Below are 23,258 nucleotides of genomic sequence, written 5' to 3' on the forward strand. Positions count from 1 at the left end.
GCTACTGATTGGTTGGGGGTGCAATTGCAGGAATGTGGGAAACGGTCCTCCTGTGCACTGAATCTCTTCTGGGTGGAGCCACAGGAGCAGTTGGCAGGTCCAAGTGGAGCCATCACTCATCAGACATAAAAACTTAAAAGATATCTCAAAAGGCCAGTCTTAGGTTCTACATTAGAGATGTCATGTACAGGAGTAATTGGGGAATTTGCATATCTTGTGACCTCTGCAATAATGGCTGGAAGTTGTTTATTTATACAGATTAGCAGAATTCAGGCTTCTCTATCCTCCTAGCCTGGTGGTGTCTCATTAGCTTTACAAAGGTGATAGAGTTTGTGGGAAGGGCTTTATCATTTAAGCTATAAACTAAATGTCTCCTGAAGTCAGCTTGGCCCAACCCCAGAAATAATTAAGGACAGCTTGAAGGCCAAAGGCAAGATGGGGGTTGGTGAGATCAGATCTTCTCCACTGCCATAATTTTCTGTTATAATTTTTGCAAAGGTGGTTTCAATGATAACCCATAAAAAAGACACAGATTTTAGATAGTAGCATATGCTTAACTTTATTACTGATTCTTCTCTAGTTGCTCAGTAAATATCTTGTGGGACACTAATCAACCAATTTAAAAAGACAAATCAACATTCTCAAATTGTCCTTGGATATTGGGAAGCAGAGTATAACCTTGAAAAGGAAAATTACAAATAATGTCAGGACCTCCCCCACCACAACCCCACCTGCAAACTTCTTATGCGAAAGAGAAGGTCTTGCAACACTCTCTTCCAAATAAGTAGTTGTTACTAGATTATGCATCAGCCAGATCCTCCAGGAGAGGTAAAAGGCCTCAGGCATCAGGAAAAAGACAGGCTTCTGGGATCATTCATGAGTAAATTCTTTGCTGGCCTCTCATAAACAAGGACATGCCAATTATAACTGTATGTCTACAATCTAAGTCTAGCTCCTAATGGACACTGAACATGTCCATTAGAGGCTTATCTTCTCAGAGGTAGAACAGTCAAGACTCCTTCCTTCACCTACCTAGAGACATCTGCGTAACTGACTCTTCTCTTACTCCATTTCTCTCTTCAGTAAGTCACCTTATCTTAAGAGGTATTAACCTAAGCACCTACCTGCCCCCCATCTGCCTTCCTCCTCCTCTCATTTAAAGAAATGTATGAACACTAAGCCTTTGGAAAATCTCTTCAGAAAAACAGCCACAGATTTGTCTGTGGCTTGTGTTTTTCCTGGGATATGTCCAAAAGTGGCTTAATAAACCTCCATGATCAAGATTTATGCCTCAGTCACTCATTTCCATTGTCAATCTTACTCTAAACAGAAATCTGAAAGGCCAGTTAAATAAGAGGTATACATGCTTTTTCTTTTTTGCTAGTTTTGTTAAATTTTTCTTTTCTTCCTTCCTGAGGCAAACTAACTTTGATACAAAGGATGTAAGTAACATTCTATAATAGCTACAGAGCTAGTTGAGGGCAAATCAGCTTTAAAACCCTTTCCTAAATTCTCAGAAGAGAGACCTCTCAATAGTTCACATTTGGTGGAAGAAAATATCACCAGCAAGGATTTCAACATCATTAGAGTAATGATAATTGTAAAACAATCATGCTGAGCCAGATAATCTTTACACACAGATGACAACAGATATTCAAATGTTCTGTTGGAAGACAGAAACAACCTTAGAGGGTCAAGTGAATGCATTCCACTCATTTGCAAGCAGTGGGGATCACTGAGATTAAAAAAAAAGAAAACAAAGCAGAGCATTAGGAGCACTGTCATTGGAAATAAGATGATTCCTTCTAAACATACACTTGCCTGAAATTTAGCCTGAACTTCACAGCTTCTAACAATGCCAGTCCTTGAAAATACAGTTTAGAAGAAGAATCCTGTCTTTCATGCCCACCTGACGGATAATTATGAATGACTTGAGAAAATATTCAATGATGAACATGATTAGGTGCTAAATAAACACTTCACCAATTGAATCAGAGGTTTACTAAAATCTCTAGTTGGACCCATTGCAAAAGATGCTGATACCTTATTGAAATGCTACCTTTACTGTAAGCACATATACCTATATGATGGCTGTTCTGGAATAAGGAGATGCCAAAAAGCTAAGCTTAAAATAACACCATATACTGGAAAATGTATTTGGCAAATTATCAGGAAACTAAGTTTTGCTGTTGATTAACTTGCTTCTTAACTTACTTCATTTTAATTTCCTTAACTGCAAAGTTATTTTTACTATGATCTCTCAGTGTTCTTCCAGCATTAAATTATGATTCCAGAGATGTTTCAATCACATCATAACAAATTTCACAAGTGTAGGAAGAGTTGATCTGAACAAACATAAGAATAGCGTTAATTATTTGTGTTGATATCTAATAGTAATTATCAAAAAGATCCTTTGGCATTCGTTTGGTGGCTTTTCTTTAACCAAACAGTTCATTAACAAAATCAAGTCAATGCAATGAGTATTGATGAAAGTCAAGATATTTTTAAGAAATAGAGAGGACCTATTTTGAATATTTACTGAGTGATTGAAAACTATACAACACATACATCAATTATAAAAGAAGTCACTTAAATAAGTATAATCATTTTACACCTTATATCTTACTGCATTCAGTTAATCCCTTCTGATAATTTCCTGAGAAATATAGATGCTAAAGAACTACAATAGAAACATATCTGGTATATAATTTTGAAAGAATTAGAACAATAAAATTTAGGAAAATATTTGGAGAAGGTAACCTACTCTATTAAGAGAGCAACAGACTTTTCCTCAACTCCTTCCTCTCTCCCTTAGGTACAGAAATATGTGTCTTGGGGATGAAGTATTGTCTTTAGGTAGAAAGTTCGTGGAAAAATACCAAGAATTTTCATGGGTTTCTGGACAAGAAAAAAATACTAGCAAGAAATAGGCTTTGGGTAATTTACAACTTTTACCTCTCTAGCTGGCATCAGAGACAAATTCACTCAACATACATTCCAATCCCCTTATAGCTGCTTCCTTTTACTATAAAGACCAGGACAATTATAGGCAGAATAATAGAAGTTCCTGGTTTTGCTTCCCTGAGGCAGTTGTTGAGTGGATAGTTTTATTATCTGGAAGTTGTTGCTGGTCCTTTGCAAGCTTGCTTTACAGATGGATACACTTGATGCTATAGGGATGTTATGGGTATTGATCCTGGTAGTTTCACACTCTAAGGTTTGGCACAGATTCATGATGTCTGAACCAATTGGTAACTGCAGACTTTCAGTACATTCATTTACTGTAGTCTTATAGTAGGGCCAGCTTTCTTATTACTGCTGTGTTTCTTAGTGAATAGACATCATAAAGCAGAAAAGGGATGTATGTGTATGTGTATGTGTATGTAAGTGTGTGTGCGCGTGTGTGTATGTGTGGTCTGGGGCAAGGATGCAGAGTAAAGGAGTCCTACAAAGAAGACAGAGAAAAATAATACAGAAATAAACTAAGTGCATTTATATTAAAACCATTTAGCTAAAACAGTGTTGTCTAAGTATAATTGCTAAGATTGTGAAATAGGATTAAAGTAGAAGATTCGTGGAAGTGAAACATTATATCTGCCTAATTCGACCAATCAAAATGGTTTTGAATGTTTACAGTTCTAATTTGTAATATTTAAGCCGTGATGAATTATTATTTGTCCCTAACTTTTCACCAATTTTTGTGGCACTTAAAAAAAATGGCCCTAGAAAAAGTCCATACTATTTTAACACTTTTCCTCAAAAACAAACAAATATGTGGGTTAATTTCTAGATATTTTATTTTTGCTTTGTTTTGCTGGTATTGTGTCCGGAATTGGTGGGTTCTTGGTCTCACCGACTTCAAGAATGAAGTCGCGGACCCTCGCGGTGAGTGTTACAGGTCTTAAGGTGGCGCGTCTGGAGTTTGTTCCTTCTGATGTGCGTATGTGTTCAGAGTTTCTTCCTTCTGGTGGGTTTGTGGTCTCGCTGGCTCAGGAGTGAAGCTGCAGACCTTCGCGGTAACTGTTACAGCTCATAAAAGCAGTGTGGACCCAAAGAGTGAGCAGTAGCAAGATTTATTGCAAACAGCGAAAGAACAAAGCTTCCACAGTGTGGAAAGGGACCTGAGCGGGTTGCGACTGCTGGCTGGGGCAGCCTGCTTTTATTCTCTTATCTGGCCCCACCCACATCCTGCTGATTGGTAGAGCCCAGTGGTTTGTTTTGACAGGGCGCTGATTGGTGCGTTTACAATCCCTGAGCTAGACACAAAGGTTCTCCACGTCCCCACTACATTAGCTAGATACAGAGTGTCCACACAAAGGTTCTCCAAGTCCCCACCAGAGTAGCTAGATACAGAGTGTCCACACAAAGGTTCTCCAAGTCCCCACCAGAGTAGCTAGATACAGAGTGTCAATTGGTGCATTCACAAACCCTGAACTAGACACACGGTGCTGATTGGTGTATTTACAATCCCTGAGCTAGACATAAAGGTTCTCCACCTCCCCACCAGACTCAGGAGCCCACTTGGCTTCACCCAGTGGATCCTGCACCGGGGCTGCAGGTGGAGCTGCCTGCCAGTCCCGCGCCGTGCACCCACACTCCTCAGCCCTTGGGTGGTGATGGGACTAGGCGCTGTGGAGCAGGGGGCGGCGCTCATCGGAGAGGCTCAGGTGGCACAGGAGCCCACGGAGGGGGTGGGAGGCTCAGGCATGGCAGGCTGCAGGTCCCAAGCCCTGCCCCACGGGAAGGCAGCTAAGGCCCGGCGAGAAATCGAACGCAGCGCCGGTGGGCTGGCACTGCTGGGGGACCCAGTACACCCTCCGCAGCCGCTGGCCCGGGTGCTAAGCCCCTCATTGCTTGGGGCCGGCAGGGCCGGCCAGCTGCTCCGAGTGGGGGGCCCGCCAAGCCCACGCCCACCCGGAATTCCAGCTGGCCCGCAAGCGCAGCGCGCAGCTCGGGTTCCCGCTCATGCCTCTCCCTCCACACCTCCCTGCAAGCTGAGGGAGCTGGCTCCCGCCTTGGCCAGCCCAGAAAGGGGCTCCCACAGCGCAGCGGTGGGCTGAAGGGCTCCTCAAGTGCCGCCAATGTGGAAGTCCAGGCAGAGGAGGCACGGAGAGCGAGCGAGGGCTGTGAGGACTGCCAGCATGCTGTCACCTCTCAGTATGATTTCTTATAAAATATCAAGGCAATGTACAAAATGTGAGGGTGTAAGATTTTAAGCCTGGCTATAGAGAAATGTATGGATTAATGTGAGGGGCATGCAAAAAGAATATAAAAAAGTGAAGAAAACTTTGGCAGATGGAACTGTAATGAGTTAGAAACCATGAAAATGTAGCAGAAGCTATTGGTACAGTTCCGTTAATTTCTCCAGAAGCCCTTACCAGTTCAAAAGTTAAAGGAGAAAGCAGATGGTGAAGTTTTGCTTGGTTCAGAAAAAACGGCAAGAAAGATAACAACAAAAAGGAATAAAAAAGATGGATACTGTTATCCCTACAAAGCTGAAACCAAGATTTTCTCTAACTACGCTCCTTCTGAGAAGCATTTACTACATAAAACTGCTTCTGCCTTGATATCTGAAAAAAAAGTGTATATGATACCAATTTGGGTGAAAAAAATTTGGCCTGAGATGACATCTGTAAAAGCTGAGGATTTGCTTTTGTTTTTAAATATTGTAGGCGTGGGGCCAGTTTTGTGACACTCTTTCAGTTTTTGTTAAATTTTTGAATTTAAACAAAACAAAGAAGACTTACTGTTGAACTAATTAAACTTTTTCTTAAAGAATCCATTTCCATTTCAGAAGACAGCCCAGACTGTAGGTGTTGAAACAACTTTATTTCTCTGGGGGAATCTATGTGAAAAGCCTGGGGCTGACAGCAAGCCGAATTAGAACTGCAGAGAATGAGAATTGATGTTAGGCTTCAATTTTCTTTTGGGCTTTAGTGCAGAAAGGACATATTTTGATTTTGGTTTTAATTCCTTTGGGTTCCAAATGAACATTAAAAATTCCTTCAAGTTAAAACAAAAAGAAATTTTATTGTATTGAATTCTAAGTTATAAAATTTTGTCTCCGGGAAATTCAGAAAGTTAGAGCCATGTTCAGATCATTCAATCCTATGTGTGTAGGGGAGTGTGTTTGAAACACATGTGAATTTAAATTTATTCTGTTGGGAATGCTGATTTTTGCTTAGTTGCTTTTCAGCTTTACAACATGTGTAATTTTAACCGAGGAGTTAGCATATGGATCCTGTGTAGCCCTGGTAGAGGATTTGTTTCTGATGAGTGGTTTTACATTTGTTTTGCTGGGAGCTTATAAAATGTCAATATTCAGGACCTGGTATTTAAGATAATTTTTCAAGTTAGGCATTCTGAGTTAGCAATAAGTAGGGCATACATTTCAACTTCAAAGCCATGCATAGTATAGCTCATGGTTACAAATTATCTAGACAGATTTTTTTTAACCTAAAAACCAGGTAGTGATAGAAAGGCTTCTTTGCCTTCTTCTTCTGCTTGTTAGTGGGTTATTATTTTTTTGATAGTTCACTTTTTTAATAATTAGTAAGCCCTTTGAGGATTCCTTCATCACATGAGGCTCTAAGATCAACCTTCAGCTCCCATGGGCTCAAATCTCATATCCTTCCTCCAACACGTGTTAAAACTCAGGCCCTTTGGTGACTAGAATGGTATTCTTTATATCATTCTAGATTAGCTAGTGCATCCTCCTATCTGCTAACCGAACTGGTTTATGTTTTTCTATACTCCTGACACCAAAGATTTTAATCTACTCTAACTTGATTTGAAGCTATGCATTTAAAAAATATTAAAATTGTATGTAATATTTCTACGTATTTGCCATGGGACGTGTTTCTGGCTGTCAAGTTAACAGGCTGCTGGAATCAGAAGTTTTTATTTGAGTATTAGTAAATATTTAAACTCTTAAAATAGTTTCTTCTATACGAATTCATCTATTTAAGTTCATACTTCCTGGGAAAATGTTGATAATTGATGCTTTACAAGAAATATTCTAATTATTTTATATTTTCAAATCTTATTATAGAGTTACAATATATTGTTAAGTAACGAACAATATTAAGGTTTATTGAGTGCCTCACACATTCTAGGCACTGTTGTATGCACCAGGGATGTAACGATAAACCAAATAGTGCTTTTCTCTGCCCTTCTTCAGTCTCCATTCTAGTGGGGAATTTATAATGCAAACAAATAAAAAATAAAAATGTAAAGGACTTAAAAAATCCTTAGGCTACATTTTGTATTTTTGCACATATCAAAATAATAGTGGTTTAGTGAGACAGAAAATTATCTCACAAAAAATATACAGAAGTAGGCAGGCAAATGTGAGGACAGGAGTTCAACTCTAAATCAAGGACCAGACACTTTCATCATCTGCCATCTTCAATATGCTGGTGGTGGTGTTTATAATAATGTTAATGTTGATGATATGGTTTAGCATGCTTATTGCTTTATGCTGTCACAGTTTGAAGAAATTAAAGATAGTGAAGTATTTTAGCTCATAATCAGTGTTTAGAGCGTGTATTATGTATTCCTGGAGAGTCTATCACCAATCATTTAGAAAAAAATAATAAACATATTTGACTTTAAAAATCCTATTTCACATTTATGTAGCCTATTCTTAGGGAGTATATTGTTGTCCATTTGGATTTCATAATAGTTGGGTAGATTGGTAGCAGGATTCATTCTCATCACTGTTTCCTCTCCTCTATATTTAATTTTAAGACAAATTATTAAAATACCTGAACTTCATTCAGTACAGATGCAAGTGAGATGAGATAGTTCCCTTGACACCTTCACAGAACTTGTAAAGGGGTGGCTTGCTTACTCAGTCCACAGTGCTCAAACCCCTTGAGAGTGGGGGGATCACACAGGTGAGTGGGTGCAGGAGCCAGGGCAAGGGCCTTTGGGCGCCGGCAGAAACAAACCCCATACTTTCCCACGACAGCGTCTAGGGGTTGCCTATGACCTCTGGAGCCCCAGAGGGCATGTGTTACAGTGTGCTCCTTTAGCTTTGTCATCTGTGGATGGCTTAAGTAAGTGTTAAACAGCTCAGTGCAGAGTCAGTGTGACAGCCTCTTGCACCCACACGCGGCTCTTTGTCCGGTGTCCAGGAGTAATAATGATGTCTGCAAATCAATTGGAGGGTGGTAGATGCGGAGGATTTTACTAAGCAGTGGAAGTGGCTCTCAGTGGGAAGGGGAGCTAGAAGGCAGATGGAGTGGGAAGATAATCTTCCCCTGGATTTCATCTGCCCCTGGCCGAACTCTTCTCAGAAGTCCCGCGGTCAAGCCATCCCTCTGAAGTCAAGCTGCTTTTCTCTAACATCGAGCTGCTTCTCTTCTCTCCTTCTCTGCCTCTCGCTCTGCACTTCTGCCAGTGGAGCTTGGGGTTTTTATGGGTACAGAGTAGGGGGCAGGGCAGGCCAGGGTGGCTTTGGAAAAGGTAACATTCAGGTGGGAAAACAGAAATGCATGTTCTTATTTACAGCCATGGTCCAGGCTTGAGGATGGAGCCCTCACGAGAGACCTCACCATTTTCTACCTAGTATTTCCCTGTCTCCTGTCTATATCTCAGGTAAGCGAAGTGTTGTTTATATCTTGACTCTAGAAACATATGTAGAACAAGAAATAAGAACGTTTTAAATAAATATGCATTGGGAATAAAACAATGAGAGGGTTTGAAGAAAAATAATTGTCAATCTGACAGGAGAAATTCAGGTCTTGAGGTCTTTTAATACATGTATTTCCAGTGATATGGAGGTTTAATACATGACCCTGCCAGAAGGTTGCTGATGTGTATTGGATATTGAATAATTTGGTTTTAAGGGTATTATCAATACAATTATTTTTAAAAGTGTTTTTCACATTTTAAAATAATATACAAATATAGAATAGTATATAAATCCATTTCTTTCCCTTTCTTGTTTTTTTAATCTTTTCTCTTTTCCAATTCAGTAATCATTATATTATTTAACTATTACATTGTCAGAGCAAAGTAGCAATATCAATATTTAATTACAAGTATTAATCACCATGTGTAATTTGAAAGTTTGACATTTACTAAATATTAAGTGTGTTTTGAAAATAACTTCTAAATAACTTATAGAAAGTTAAATAGAAGTGTAACTATAAAATATAAACTTCAACATGATTATCATTGTCATATAAATTATTATCAGCAAAGTAGACAAAACATAAATTTCAGGTAAGTGAAAAATATTTATTCAGCCATACTATTTAAAGTAAAATGGTATGTAATTTTATTGTTATTCTTAGATGTAAATTTGTCATTTGTGTCACAATCCAATCTGGATAATATTTTTTACTACTCTTCCAGTTGCTAAAAGTGTTCTTTTAACTCTACTCCATGAGTAATGATGAATTACTTATAATCTAATTCCAAATATTATTTTTTTGATTCCTTCATCTTCAAACAATACTATCTTTGCTTGATACTTCTGAGCTCTCCAGAGTCATTATACAGAGATAAATATTTCAAAATAGAATTCATTATGTTACTTTTGATACCATCATGTTAATTTTTCACATAAGGAAGTCTTTATGCTAGAAAAAAAGATATCCTTGTAATACACAATTTATTATCTTTTTCCCTTTGAAAATTCTGAAATTATAAGATAATGCACACTTTCTTGATATACAATTTTAATGTGTACTTCTGAAATGATACATTTTTAGATTTTATATATTTGTTAATATATAGAAATAATGGAATCTTACACTGAAAACTATGGATGCTGTATAACCTACAATGTATACTGGAACATAGGAATTTAACAACTCTGATACTATACTATAGTCATTATAATCAGTAGTCTAATCATCATTATTATTTTTATATTTTGAAAAATGTTACCAAAGAGCAGGGTGTAGTAGATCATGTGTAAGCTCTGGAGCCTTTATGAAAGAGGAGAACATAGTCAAAAAATCAATTAGAAAGAGGATGGTAAAAGTAGACAGAAGTAGTCCTTACAAACAGACATGGACAGTCTGTCTCTATCCATATATCTAACTACCTATCTACTTATCTATTTATCTATCATTTTGGCACCAGATTTTTTTCAGTCTTTGAGGATGAAACATAGAAAGACTAGATTTTTTAATGTCTGTAAGTTGGTATTGTAATTACAGATATAAAAGATATAACAACAAGATTACCATTTAATTGTGTGAGGTAGACCTCCAGACCTCTGCTCATTTATTCCTCATGTCTTGATGCTGCCCCTACTCTTTTACATACAACTATACACAATCACAAACACACAGCCACACACACACAAACTGTTGGAGACACTTTTTATGGGATGATTTACCCATTTTTACTGCCTCCTTGTCCTCAGTCACCTTCCAGCTAAGAATAACCATGTAACACATTTCCAGAAAGTTTCCATTTCCCAGGTGGAAATTACATTGTCATCTCTCTCTTGGATTGTTCAATAGAAACTGAACTTACCTATAATGCTGGGTGCCTCCAGTGCATATTCCACATTACAGCTATTTTTAAGTTCCTAATCTGATTCTGTCGGCCTAAATCAGAAAAGTGGCATTGTAAATAAATGAGCTGAATAACAATGGTAGATATATCAGAGGCAGAAAGAAAAGCATGCAGTTAATAATGAGAAATGAAGGGTAATGAATGTCGATCAAAAAGGAGAGCAAAAAGTCAAGGGTACAAAAGGTTTTCTGATTTCAAACAACTGGCTAAATTGTGATTCTCTCAAGTAAATTTGAGAATATAGGAGAATGAGCAATTTGGGGAAAAGATAACAAGTTACATATGGCTTCTGGAAATAAGGATGATGAAGATAGTGAATGGTCTCCATGAGTATAGAAAAACAGAAGTAATTTGTGACATTAGCAAGAACATCATATAACGAGTAACAAGGCAGAAGAGACTATGGCGAACATTGTAGTGTAACAGGAGAGTGAAAAATTGAAAATTATGAAGATTAAAATAGTTTTAAAATTATTAGTTGTTAAAAATGTTGGATGCAGAAAGAGTGTGGAACCAAGGCAATTTTTTTATTGTTTGTGTTTATTCATTTGTTTTTAAGAGGTGACAAATATGAATATTTTTAAATGTAGATGAGGACAAGATAGAAAAGGGGAGAAGACATTGACAGAACAAAGAGACTGAGTAAAAAATGTACAGTTGTTAGAACATGATCCTAGAATAGGTGAGCAGCTAAAATTTCCAGAACAGCAAAATTGGGGAACTGAGATTTTGAGATTTGAACAGGAAAAGGCACATATTTTCAACAGTAAAAGGGGAAAAAATAAAATAGATGAGTTTATGTTACAAAAATACTGTAGATTTGTGTGAAGTAGCTCCTGGCCATAGCTCTATTTTCTCACTAAAGAAGAAAGAACTGTTGTTCTTAGTGAAAAATGAATAGATAGATAAACTGGATGTTCAGAAACTTGAAGATTTGAAAGACGGTGTGGACGATAGGGTACTGGTTGCAGAAACATGAATAGATTTCCTGTATCATTGAGAATCTTTTTGACATTGCAAACTGCATTTTAAATAAATTGGTACTATATTTAATGACATATTACTTTTTCTATGTATGCTTAGTAGCCCAAGATTGGATGAAAATGACTTAGATCAGGGCTACTAAAATATTTAACTTTGGAGAACCATTTCAAATATGGGCTTCTTTATAAAGAATTATCTGATCCAAGTCTTCATTCTTTTTTTGTGTTTACTTCATATTCTATATTTAACACTGCAGCATTTTTCAGTGTATTAGACATATTTATTTATGTCCTATCTGAGCTGATAATAATAAGGCCCTTTTACTCCTAGTGTCCAACACAGTGCTTTGCATTATCTACTTACTACTGGTTAACAATTGACCAGCTGAAAGAAAGTGCTCCTGAGATTTTTATCATGATTGCTTCTGTTGAGGATTAATCTCTCAGGCCTCCGCTGGGTTACAAAGGCAAAATCTGGAGTGAATTTGTAGGGTAGATTAAAATGAAAGCATTTATATGCTGAACATTAGATACTGTATTCATTGAGATATCTAAAGTATAAACTTCTGCTGTTCAATATATTAGTCACTGGCAAGAAGATGCTTCTGAACACTTGAAATACAGCCAGTTCAAATTGAGATGTGCTTTAAATGTAAACTATAGCCCAGCATTAAAGAATCAGTATGCAGGAAAATCCCATATATGTATTTAATATATCGATTGCCTGTTAAAATGAAAATATGTAGATATATTGAATTAAATAAAGTCATCAAAAGTAATTCATTTTAATGACTTTCTTCTTTTAACTTTCTTTTTAATGTAGCTGCCAGAAAATTTAATATTATATATGTAGTTCTCATTTATGGCTCACATTATATTCCTATTTGATAGTGTTGATATCGAAAATAATACTGAACTAAAATGTATAGCTGTCTCTTTTATTAATATTCTTATTTTTAATAATGGTGTTAATTTTCTTTCTAATATCTTGGCTAATCCAATTCCCAAGCGTGACTGAAGAGTTTTCAGAGTTTTCATATTCCTCACATGACATCCCACAAAACACATTCATTTTTTACACTAAATTCCTTAAAATAATTGCTAGAATTATAATGAGTATCAGAGTCCAATTATTTAATTACATGCTGAATTAATATTATTCTCAAATTAATTTCCTATGTGCTTGATATAATTCAGTTTCAGCATTTTGTTCCTCTAAGTCATTGAATTTCTAATTACAATCATCTATAGGCAGGTTGAGATCACTTAGTAAAACATTTATTCCTGCTCAGAATGGTAAATATGATATCTTTTTAACATAACAATTTTTAAATGTATTAAAGATAAATTTAAATAATATCATTTGGTGATCATTTCTATAATAAAATACACATTTATAAATTTTATTTATGAGAAGTAACAAGGGCAACGTATATAAAAAGAAATATTTATATAACTAAACACCACCATAAATTACAGAAGACGGTGCTTTCAGTAAGTCGTTTGTAATACTTTTCACAGATACAATGTTAAAAAAGTTCTATAAATTGATGTCATATAGATGAAAAAATGTTAGCTGTTTTATGAAAGAATGTATCATATTTGTTCCTATATATGTGTAAAAAATAGGAATTATGTTTACCGTTGCTACCACTGTTATGAAAACTTAATTTATATATTGGAAGCAATAATCTGAAACTTACTGCTAGAGTTTCATAATATATCTTAGACCCAACTTTCATTTCCCTTACACTTGCCGTCTGTCTATAATGCTGTTAAAGCTTTTCAAAATGCTTTGACACCATGAAAGAAACCATAAACAGGCAGCAGAAACAATTCATGAAGACACTTTTGAATAAATAATTCAGACACATTCAAAGGAATCCTTGTTTTCTTATATTTTTATACTTCTCATAATTTTTTAAGAAAGCATGTGTACCACTGAAGATATTACTCGGTTTATGTATCCTAAAAATTATTCCAAGTTAAACAAATGACATGCACAATGAATTTCAATTTTACATATATTTTTACCATAAGGAGTAGAGTTTTGTAAAGAAATGCCCTCAATTTTGGTTAATAATGAGTTATTTAACAGAATCAACACTGTTTACTGTTCTTGAATATCAAGACTGTCGTATGGATAATGGTTTAGGTTTTCTCTTATATACCAGTGGAACCAGAGTGAAAGAATCCATTGCAACCGGAAATGTAAAGAAGTTACTAATGAGAAGCAGTCATAGAGAAAGGAATTATGGAAAAAATATAAATTTTCAAATACCTATCATAATGACCATTCGTCTTATTTGTAGCCATACAACATTTTTGACTACTTACCTTTATGTTTTGTATTTTTCACATGATGTATCTCATCTTCTCAAAGGTAAAGTCAGAAAACCATATTATCATGACCTCCTTGCAGGAAAGGTAGGTTTCACCAATCACAAGCATTTCTGCAAGATGTAGCAGCTAATGCTCTGTAAAAGAAGATAATTGAATTAAATGGAGCCTCAGCCATTGGCCACTTCACTTCCAAGTGGATTTAACTAAACCTTAGCAGTTATACTCAATCCACCTATTTATGTCTTATAAAAATGTTTTACAATTTTTTTTCTTTTTTTTTTCTTTTTTTTTCTTTTTTAAACGGAGTCTCGCTCTGTCGTCCAGGCTGGAGTGCAGTGGCGCGATCTCGGCTCACTGCAAGCTCCACCTCCCGGGTTCACGCCATTCTCCTGCCTCAGCCTCCCAGGTAGCTGGGACTACAGGCACCCGCCACCACACCCGGCTAATTTTTTTTTTTTTGTATTTTTACTAAAGACGGGGTTTCGCTGTGTTAGCCAGTATGGTCTCGATCTCCTGACCTCGTGATCCGCCTGCCTCGGCCTCCCAAAGTGCTGGAATTACAGGCGTGAGCCACTGCTCCCGGCCTACAATTTTTAACAAATAAAGAAAGATTTATCATATTTATATTTTGCCATATAAATTTTGTCAAATGTGGTGCCTCTTTTGCTTCTTGTAGACTAAAATTTAGAAATGTATATTTTATGGTAGAACTTGAAGAGCACTACAGACATTTATCATAAGTGATCAGGAAAGCCAAGGTGCATGTCAGAGGAAAGAACATCACACATAGTTTTATCTGGAAAATTCTTAGTAGATTTAATTTAATATTTGTACAGAACAATTCAATTTAAAATAGAATAAAAAGTCCTGCTGAAAAATATATTTTATTTTATATCCCAAATGAGGCTAAACATTTTGCTAATTATCTGTGTTACCAATAGATTGCAATAGGAATTCAGTAACTTGGAAGAACAAGACACTAATATTTGACTATATCAAATATGAGGGTAGCCATTTTGAGAATAATTTTATTCTAAAAATTATTAAATAATTGGGTTATGACATTCTTATAACAAATTTTAAATGAATAACATGTAGGAATTAAGTGCTATTATGTGATATACCATATGGAGAATTAGAATATTTTAAGTCACTCTTTTACATTGAATTATTAGAAAATTAACACTATTATTGAAAAATTTTACTATTACCAAAAAATAGTGTAACCATAAATTTTACTTTGGTATTATTCCCCATATCAGCATAGTCCAACAGAAAAAATAATGTGAGCCACATACGTGAGCTCAATATGCAGTTTCAAGCTTTCTAGTATCCATATGAAAAAAACGTAAAATAAAGCAGATGATACTAACAAACATTAATAATACATTTTCTTTAACCCAATATAACATATATGCCTTTAAAATGTAAGCAATATATAATGTTATAAATTTTATGACTTTTTTTTGTACAAGGACGTCTAATTCCGATTTATTTCACGCAGCACACCTCTATCTGGACAAGGCATATTTCAAGTTCAATAACATTACGCAGCTAGTGTCCACTGTTTTAGATGGTGTAGCATTTGCCAAAGTAGGCACATCCTCATAATCACAATCATATGTCCTTATTTTTATGTATGGATTATTTAATTAATTATGAAATTCCTGTAGCAAACATAATTTCTGGGGGAAAAAAAAGACATGAAAGTGTTTAAGAAGGTTGGAGAGCTGGACAGTAAGGGATGGCCTTTGTTCCCCCACAGAATCACTTGATTTTGATCTGAGGCCATGCTAATAAAGAATTAGCAGGCAGTTACTTTTTGCAACAATCTGGGCTAAATAACGAGGCCTTCGCGGAATTATGAAGAATCCTTTTCTCTCCAGTTGTGCGTGGAACTCATTACTCTCTAGGACCCCACAGAAGTGAAGCTATAGCAGTATCAAGGAATTACTGTATTATTTAAAACCATGGAAAAAGTATTCTCTTCACAAGGGCCAGAGAAACATCTTCATGATATAACAAAACAAAACAAAAACAGGAGCTGGAACAGAAAAGGAAGAGCAGAGTGGACCTGCAGTCAAGACCACAACTGACAGGTTGGTTGAGGAGATATTGGTCAGGAATTCAGTGTGACTTCACATGAAAGGAAGGATGAAGCATTTTGATGTGACAATCTGACAGGTGGAAATCCCCCTAAGAAGAATGTGAGGAATATTAAGTACGTATATACTTATGCTGTATGTATTTGACACTAAATAGCAACTTTTTATATTACCCATATAATAACAATAAATTTAGTATTGGGGAATGGCTTTATTTCAAGTACCAAAATTCATGTATCTCCATTTCTGTCATTGATCTTATTTAAATACAGTAACAATGTATCCCAGAAGATAGTTTGATGTTGCTGAAGCAGTACTCATTTATAAAAGTATATGTAAACAAGTAACACCAAACTAAAGAACACATTGACAGCAAAGGTAGAGAAGTGATAACGTTGGCGCATTCAAGAGTTGTCTGTGTGAAAAGATGAGGCAGTGTGATCACAAGTATGAGATATTAAAACAAATGAAACCCTTATGTCAACAAGACAGCCAAGCTCTGGCTTGTTTACAAAAATTGATGGTGAAAGTCACAACCTGGCAGTATTTTTAATAATGAGGATTTATATTTTAAGTGAGGCTTTGAGAAAATATGAGTCAAAGAAAACCATGAGAGACAGCATTACTTAATAGAAAAATAAGGTCCAAGTAAGGTTCCTAACTGATTATTAATCAATGGGCAACATTCTATGAAATAGCAGCCACTACAAATCCTATAGACAGATGATTCCTTGCAAGACTATGCAAAATATGACTTATAATACTCATATCTTAAAGTGCTGGAGAACTGTTAATGGAAACAAATATAGACACTCCTTGAATACAATGTGTTGTCTTCTGGGTAATTAGTTCCACATTAAAATGATAGGGTTTGAATATTATTTTTCTATAGAAAGCGTACCAAAATGCTATTCCTGTCTTGATCCCAAGACCTTCATGAATTGTCAATCCCCATAAAATTTAATAGAGGAAAGTATGTGCAATGTAAAACATAAATATTTCTAGTCATATGTAAGTAGTAACTTCAAGTAACTTATGTTTTCTTTAACTTAGTGAAAATTCAGTGAGCATTTCCTGCCTATGTAGGCTATGAGTTAAGTTTTGTAAGGTAAACAACAGTGAATAAATGTATGATTCTAGCTTCAAGGGCTTTATTTCATATAGCATAGAAATAAATATATCTCATCAGTTGATTTATAAAAGCATACAAGAAATTAAAGTGCAGAAAATGGAGCATTTACATAAATCATAACGGGGCGAATCATTAGCCTTTGCTTCCATTTTACCAGCCTGACTAGGTACTATCAAGCAAGCAGTGCGAAGTGAGGCTACCTGGGATAGCATAAGGGTGTTGCCTTCTGTCAATGGTTTGGAGCTGCAAGGTCCCCAAATGCAGCCAAAGCCAGAATGGCAAACACTCATCTTGTTTTGCTTTCCAACTAACTAACACAAGTACTAACTTTACGGATAACTATTATGGAGATAATTATAGGCATAGCCAAAAATATTAATAACCAATTACCCCTGTACTATCTTCAGATTTGGGCTCTGAAATAGTGATATTCCTTCTCTGCTACAGTCTAGGATTATAAGCATGTACTATCACAGAATGAGAGGAGGGAAAGTCAGAAATAGATGAAGAATTTCAGAACTGCAGAAAAAGAAACAACAAGGCCTGTGATAAGAGAACTAATGGGATCATATTTTATTCATGTAATACTACACTGCACTGTAAGTTTCAAGTTTTGCACACATTTTGTGCAATTCGTCCTTCTTTTTTTCTCTATTAGAAAGTAAAATGATACCTTCAACAAATGGTAAAAAGTTTTAGGATTTAGAAGAGTTTCCTTGGGGATGTTTCGCCAAGCATCTTTGGGAATACTGTTGGGAAAGCATTCATTAACTGGCTTGAGAAAGTAAAGAAGAGAACCTAATTTGTTCTTCTTTTTATCTCTTTTAAAAATAGTCCTCTAGAAACTGAAAGTATTAGTGATTTAATAGCCGGTCTTTCTTCTAAATTTAATCCTGTGATATATTTTTGTATATATTTTTGGGCAACCCGTGTTAATTTATATTCCTGCTTATATAAGTGGTTTCAGCCAGTCTGTAAGTATAATTGGATGAGCACTGTATGGATCTCTCTAATTAGAATTTTCAGTAAGTTGAACAGGAACTGCTTCTACTCTGATATGCATGTGTAATTTCCACTAAAGTGAGCAAGCATAACTAAGGGCAATGTTTTCCCCTTTGAGCACTTTGAATTCTATGCACTCCAGATGCTACAGAAACTCCTATGACTATTCCCTTATTCAGACTGTTGATTTGTCATGGCAATATAATTCCTTGTGAAATCACTTTTGTTTGTTTGTTTAAATGAAGTTTTAGACCCCTCCAAAGTAATATAAGTTCTGCTTATGGAGGCGTTAACTTTTCAGTAATGGAAGAAATATTTGTTAAGTGAAATGAAAATATTTGTCAAGGCCATCATGCTTCTAGTTTGATGATTCTGGACAGGATGCTGATACTAGCTGGTGGAAAGATATGAACATCCCTGCAGATTAAAATGCAAATTTTATTGCTGGAAACAGCAATACACAGAAAGGCCATAGAGCCTTTTAGCTTTTCTGACAGCAGCTTGCAGAACCAGTGCACTGAATCACTCAATATCTTTAAGTGTCTATCCTATTCTGGAACTTTAATAAACATCTGCTCATACTGTACCCATTCCAAGTTCCAGTTTTAAGAATATACAAGCTTCAACATTAAATAACTGTTAGGCGAGCACTTTCTGTGAGTAGATTGTGATTAAATATACTCTTAATTAAAAAAGAAGGTGAGGTAAAGTAAAAGGTGACATATTATAGAAAATCATATGGAGATCTTAAGCCTTGGATATATAATTCTGATGATGTAAAAAAATTACACTTGGGACTTGATTGATTTATACAGAATAAGAATGTTGTGGTTCATGCAACAAATGAAATATTTTAATTCTGAAAACGAAACAAGAAATTAAGGGATTAATTCAACAAGCACATAGGAAGTGATCCTCGTTACCATGGCCCCTACTAGTTTGAGAGGATACAGAGAGAACAATGAAATAGTCTCCACTTCAAACACTTAAGAGTTTAGCAGGGAGATACCCTCATAAACAACCAATTCCAGTAAAATATGACAATACCTTGTTTTAAGGGTGCATTCTATGCCCAAGATTGATGATGGTTTTTGCAATCTCTCAATATAGAGAGGCCAAATTTTATTCTAACTTGGTCTTCAGTGATATGCATTCAGAGAAAGTGAAGTTTAGTAGATGATCACAAAATCTAATGCCGTAATCTTTTAATGACCCATTGTGGTTTAGAATACAGCAATTAAGAGTACCAAATTTGCTCTTGGACAGTGTTGGAAACTTAGTGATGAATTTAGGTCTCCTTTTTTCAGGCTTCATGCTGACTTACACTTACTAAGGGGTAAACCCTGGCCACTTAAAGGAATAGTAGGTTCACTCAGATACACATTAATATATAATTTGTTTTTTTTTTTTTTGAGACAGAGTCTCTCTATGTTGCCCAGGCTGGAGTGCATTGGCTATTCACAGGAATGATCTCACTACTGATCAGCATGGGAGTTTTGACCTGCTCCGTTTCTGACATTAATATATAATTTAATGGAAAATATTACTTCTGGAGATTACTATTATTATTTTTGAGATGGAGTCTCACTCTGTTGCCCAGGCTGGAGTGCAGCGGCGCTATCTTGGCTCACTGCGACCTCCACCTCCACCAAGCAATTCTGCCACCTCAGCCTCCCAAGTAGCTGGGATTACAGGCACAGGCCACCAAATCCGGCTAATTTTTTGTATTTTTAGCAGAGACGGGGGTCTCACCATGTTGGCCAGGGTGGTCTTGAACTCCTGACCTCAAGTGATCACCTGCCTTGGCCTCCCAAAGTGCTGGGATTACAGGCATGAGCTACCGCACTCAGCCACTTCTAGAGATACTAAACTCATTCTTTTCATTTCCTCAAATTAAATACTTAGACGACTTTAACTTCAAATATATAGAATGCCTTATTGTTGCCCTATGTACTTCATAAAATATTGTATTTTCCCATGTACTTCAAAACTTTTACTTTCTTCTGAACTTTGAACAGTGCAGTCAAAGCTGAGTTGGCTATAGATAGTTTAATATGAACCATATTTTATATTAAATTTTTTATTAACCAAAATAATTATAGGTTACTATAAGCAATTCATATATCAATTTAATATGGCTGGGCAAAATATAATTGTAAATGTACGTATGTAAAAAAAATCCTTGTATGTATTTTGAATACAAATAAAAATGATTAGAAAAGTTTTTTTATTATTTACTCTTAAAATGTATTTATGCCTCCACTTTTATCACTTCGAATAACCTAGAGGTAATTGTATTTGCCTTATCTTTAATTTCATTCATGAGGGCTTTCTTCCTGTCTCTTTCTCTTCTTTTATCTCTAACTTTGATAGAGGATTTAAGCTATATTTTACACAGCATAAGTAAGTGTTCTTAACACACACCTGACATTTCTTTACAGCATTCTTTGTTGCTAATATTTTTATTATATCACCACTGATTCTGAAAAATATAAAAAAATTAAATTTTACAGACCCATTTATAGTTTACATGTAACATAAATTATTTCATGTGTATTCCAGACAGAGTGACTAGAAAACAAATGCATATTAAGGCTATTATTTTTTAATAGCTAAGAATATGTATCTTCCCTTTACATGTGGAAAGAGGTACTATGAAAGATAAAGTTACTGGATATTTACCAGTAATCCGAAGAAAGAAAATGACAGAAATGAATCATAACAAACCAATGCTGACTTAATATTTTTACTCTGAGAGGGAGTTCAAATATTAAAACTTAACAAATGTCGTCCTTATGCATTAAAAATAAATAGTAAAAAAAAAAAATGCATGGATGTATTTGTTGGTTGCAGTATAACCCAGCTCTCTCTTAATGGTTTTTGTAATTAAAACTGTTGAATAAAGGGAGGTACATGGCCAACGAGTGGTCACGCATTTCGATGAGAGCTGGGCCCAGGGCCATTGGCCAGTATTTATGGGAGTGAAAAGCCTTCAAAAATATAATCTTTCATCTAAAGTTTCTTCTATGAAACTTTTTAAAATCAAGGATAAAAAAAGTTAGAGAGATTTTACCAATTTTGGGATTCCCATATGTTTGATATTTAAAAAAGGTTATGTGAGGATCTCGTATATGTCTATTCAAATCTATGAGTTGGAGAAGCAGCATACACAGGCATGCTTCTCACATCCCACACACACTTACATTCAGGTAGTCATGTCCTCCTTTAATATTTTTCCCTCTGAATCTTTTATTGATCATTTAAAACTCAGCCTCGATGTTCTGTTTCATCCAACTGATCTGATTGCAAAGAGGACCGAGGCCAAGCATACCATTACCCAAGAATTGATGGTTCCAATGCCACCAGAATAAGCCTGGTCACATTCCAGCCACTGCCACCCTAATCACATCGTTGTTGCAAGTCATTGACAGGGTATAATGAACACATGGCTGATATGCTTTGAATGATAATTCTTTCATTTTTGTCTTAGGGATCCAAAGGCTGTTCATTTTCTCTGAAAAAGCATCTCTTACAAAATTCTGTGGCTTTAATATTCATTTTGAAACTACATGTTATTATATTTAGGACATAAATTATACGATATTTTAAAGTGAATTCTGAGGGGAGAGGTGCCATTTTGGCATTTTATCATAATTTGGCATCTATTTGCTGAATTATGAAGATTCAATAATATTTAATAAAAATAATGTACAGTTGTTGAATTGGGAAAACAACATAAACATGGGTATAAAAGATATGTATTCATATATTTTTAAAAGGCAATGCAGAAAAAGAGAATTTGTCAGAAAACAATACATTGTAGCCAAGGGGGTGATGTAAATAATTTAAAAATAATACTACTATACATCATATTTATATATTATTTATATATGATATTTGACATTTATTGAATTCTTACTGTTTACCAGCCACTGGACCAAGCTCTTCATATCATTTTACCCTGATGTATTTATACAATATTTATAAAAACTGTATAAGTTACATGATGAGTCCTATAAATTCATATCTGGAGTGATTATCCTGTAACCCTGTAATAAAAGGTCAAAAAATACTTTTGAAAAGGTAAAAAATGTGAACTGTGTTGTAAGTGTCTGACGACTAGGACCTAAAATTTCCATCATGCCAAAGTATAGAAAAGCACATCATAAATAGAGGACATAGTTTTAGGGAAAAATGTGGCAACAAATTTGTGATGACATCATTTAGAAAATATTGACAATACCAGTTTGGCAATTGGGAAACAGTGAATGCAGTGGCTGGAAATGGGTAGAATTTAGAAACGCAGTTTGCAGAGGGTTTTATGCTCTTAGCTAAGATTGCTAAATCTTATGTGCTGCTTAATATATACCAGACACTCTTTGAAAGGCTGTATATATGAGAAATAATTATGAATTTTATATTTACAAGAGCCATATGAGATGGGCACTTTTATTATCCCCAACTTATAATGGATGATGTTGAATCCCAGAGTTTGACTTGTCCAGGATCACAAAAGTAGTAACAGACTAAGTATTTGGATTTTTTCAGGTAGATGATGGAGAGTCATGGTCTCTTACCATGTTGTGTAGGAGAATGAGATATTAAAGGTTCAAGATTATTAAGTTCTTCAGACGAGTAAAATGGGAGAATAATGTTTCCATTGATAAAATAGGAAGTCAAAATGGGAATCCAATGGGGAGAACTTAACTGAAATAGTATGATTTCTTCTGCATTTTTAGAAAGTGAAAGAAGCAGCATAACTTTCTCAAGGGCACTATTATGAAAACTGAATCAAGACTTGCTCTTTTGTAATTTTTAATTTTACTTGACTTTCTACAAAGACAGGGTCACCATACGAATATTAAAAGGTTCTTCAGAGAGGTGGTTCTGGATGATACATTATTAGAAAATCATCTATAGTTTACCCGTGTCAAACTTTGAAACCTAGCCAATTTATTTACATAGTCTCCAGTTACAGAGTGAGAGCATAGCCCTGGGAGGGGTAGAAAAGGAAGAAGATCCTGGTAGCATATTTACGCTAAGATCAATAGTACCAACATCAGATCATTTATGTATTATTTTTCAATTGTTGAAAGGATTGCACGCTAGAGTGCTGGCTACACATGTGTGCAGGTCCTGTGGCAGGGGCAAAGT

Source organism: Pan troglodytes, chromosome 3 (assembly GCF_028858775.2).
Source record: "Pan troglodytes isolate AG18354 chromosome 3, NHGRI_mPanTro3-v2.0_pri, whole genome shotgun sequence".
NCBI classification, from domain to species: Eukaryota; Metazoa; Chordata; class Mammalia; order Primates; family Hominidae; genus Pan; species Pan troglodytes.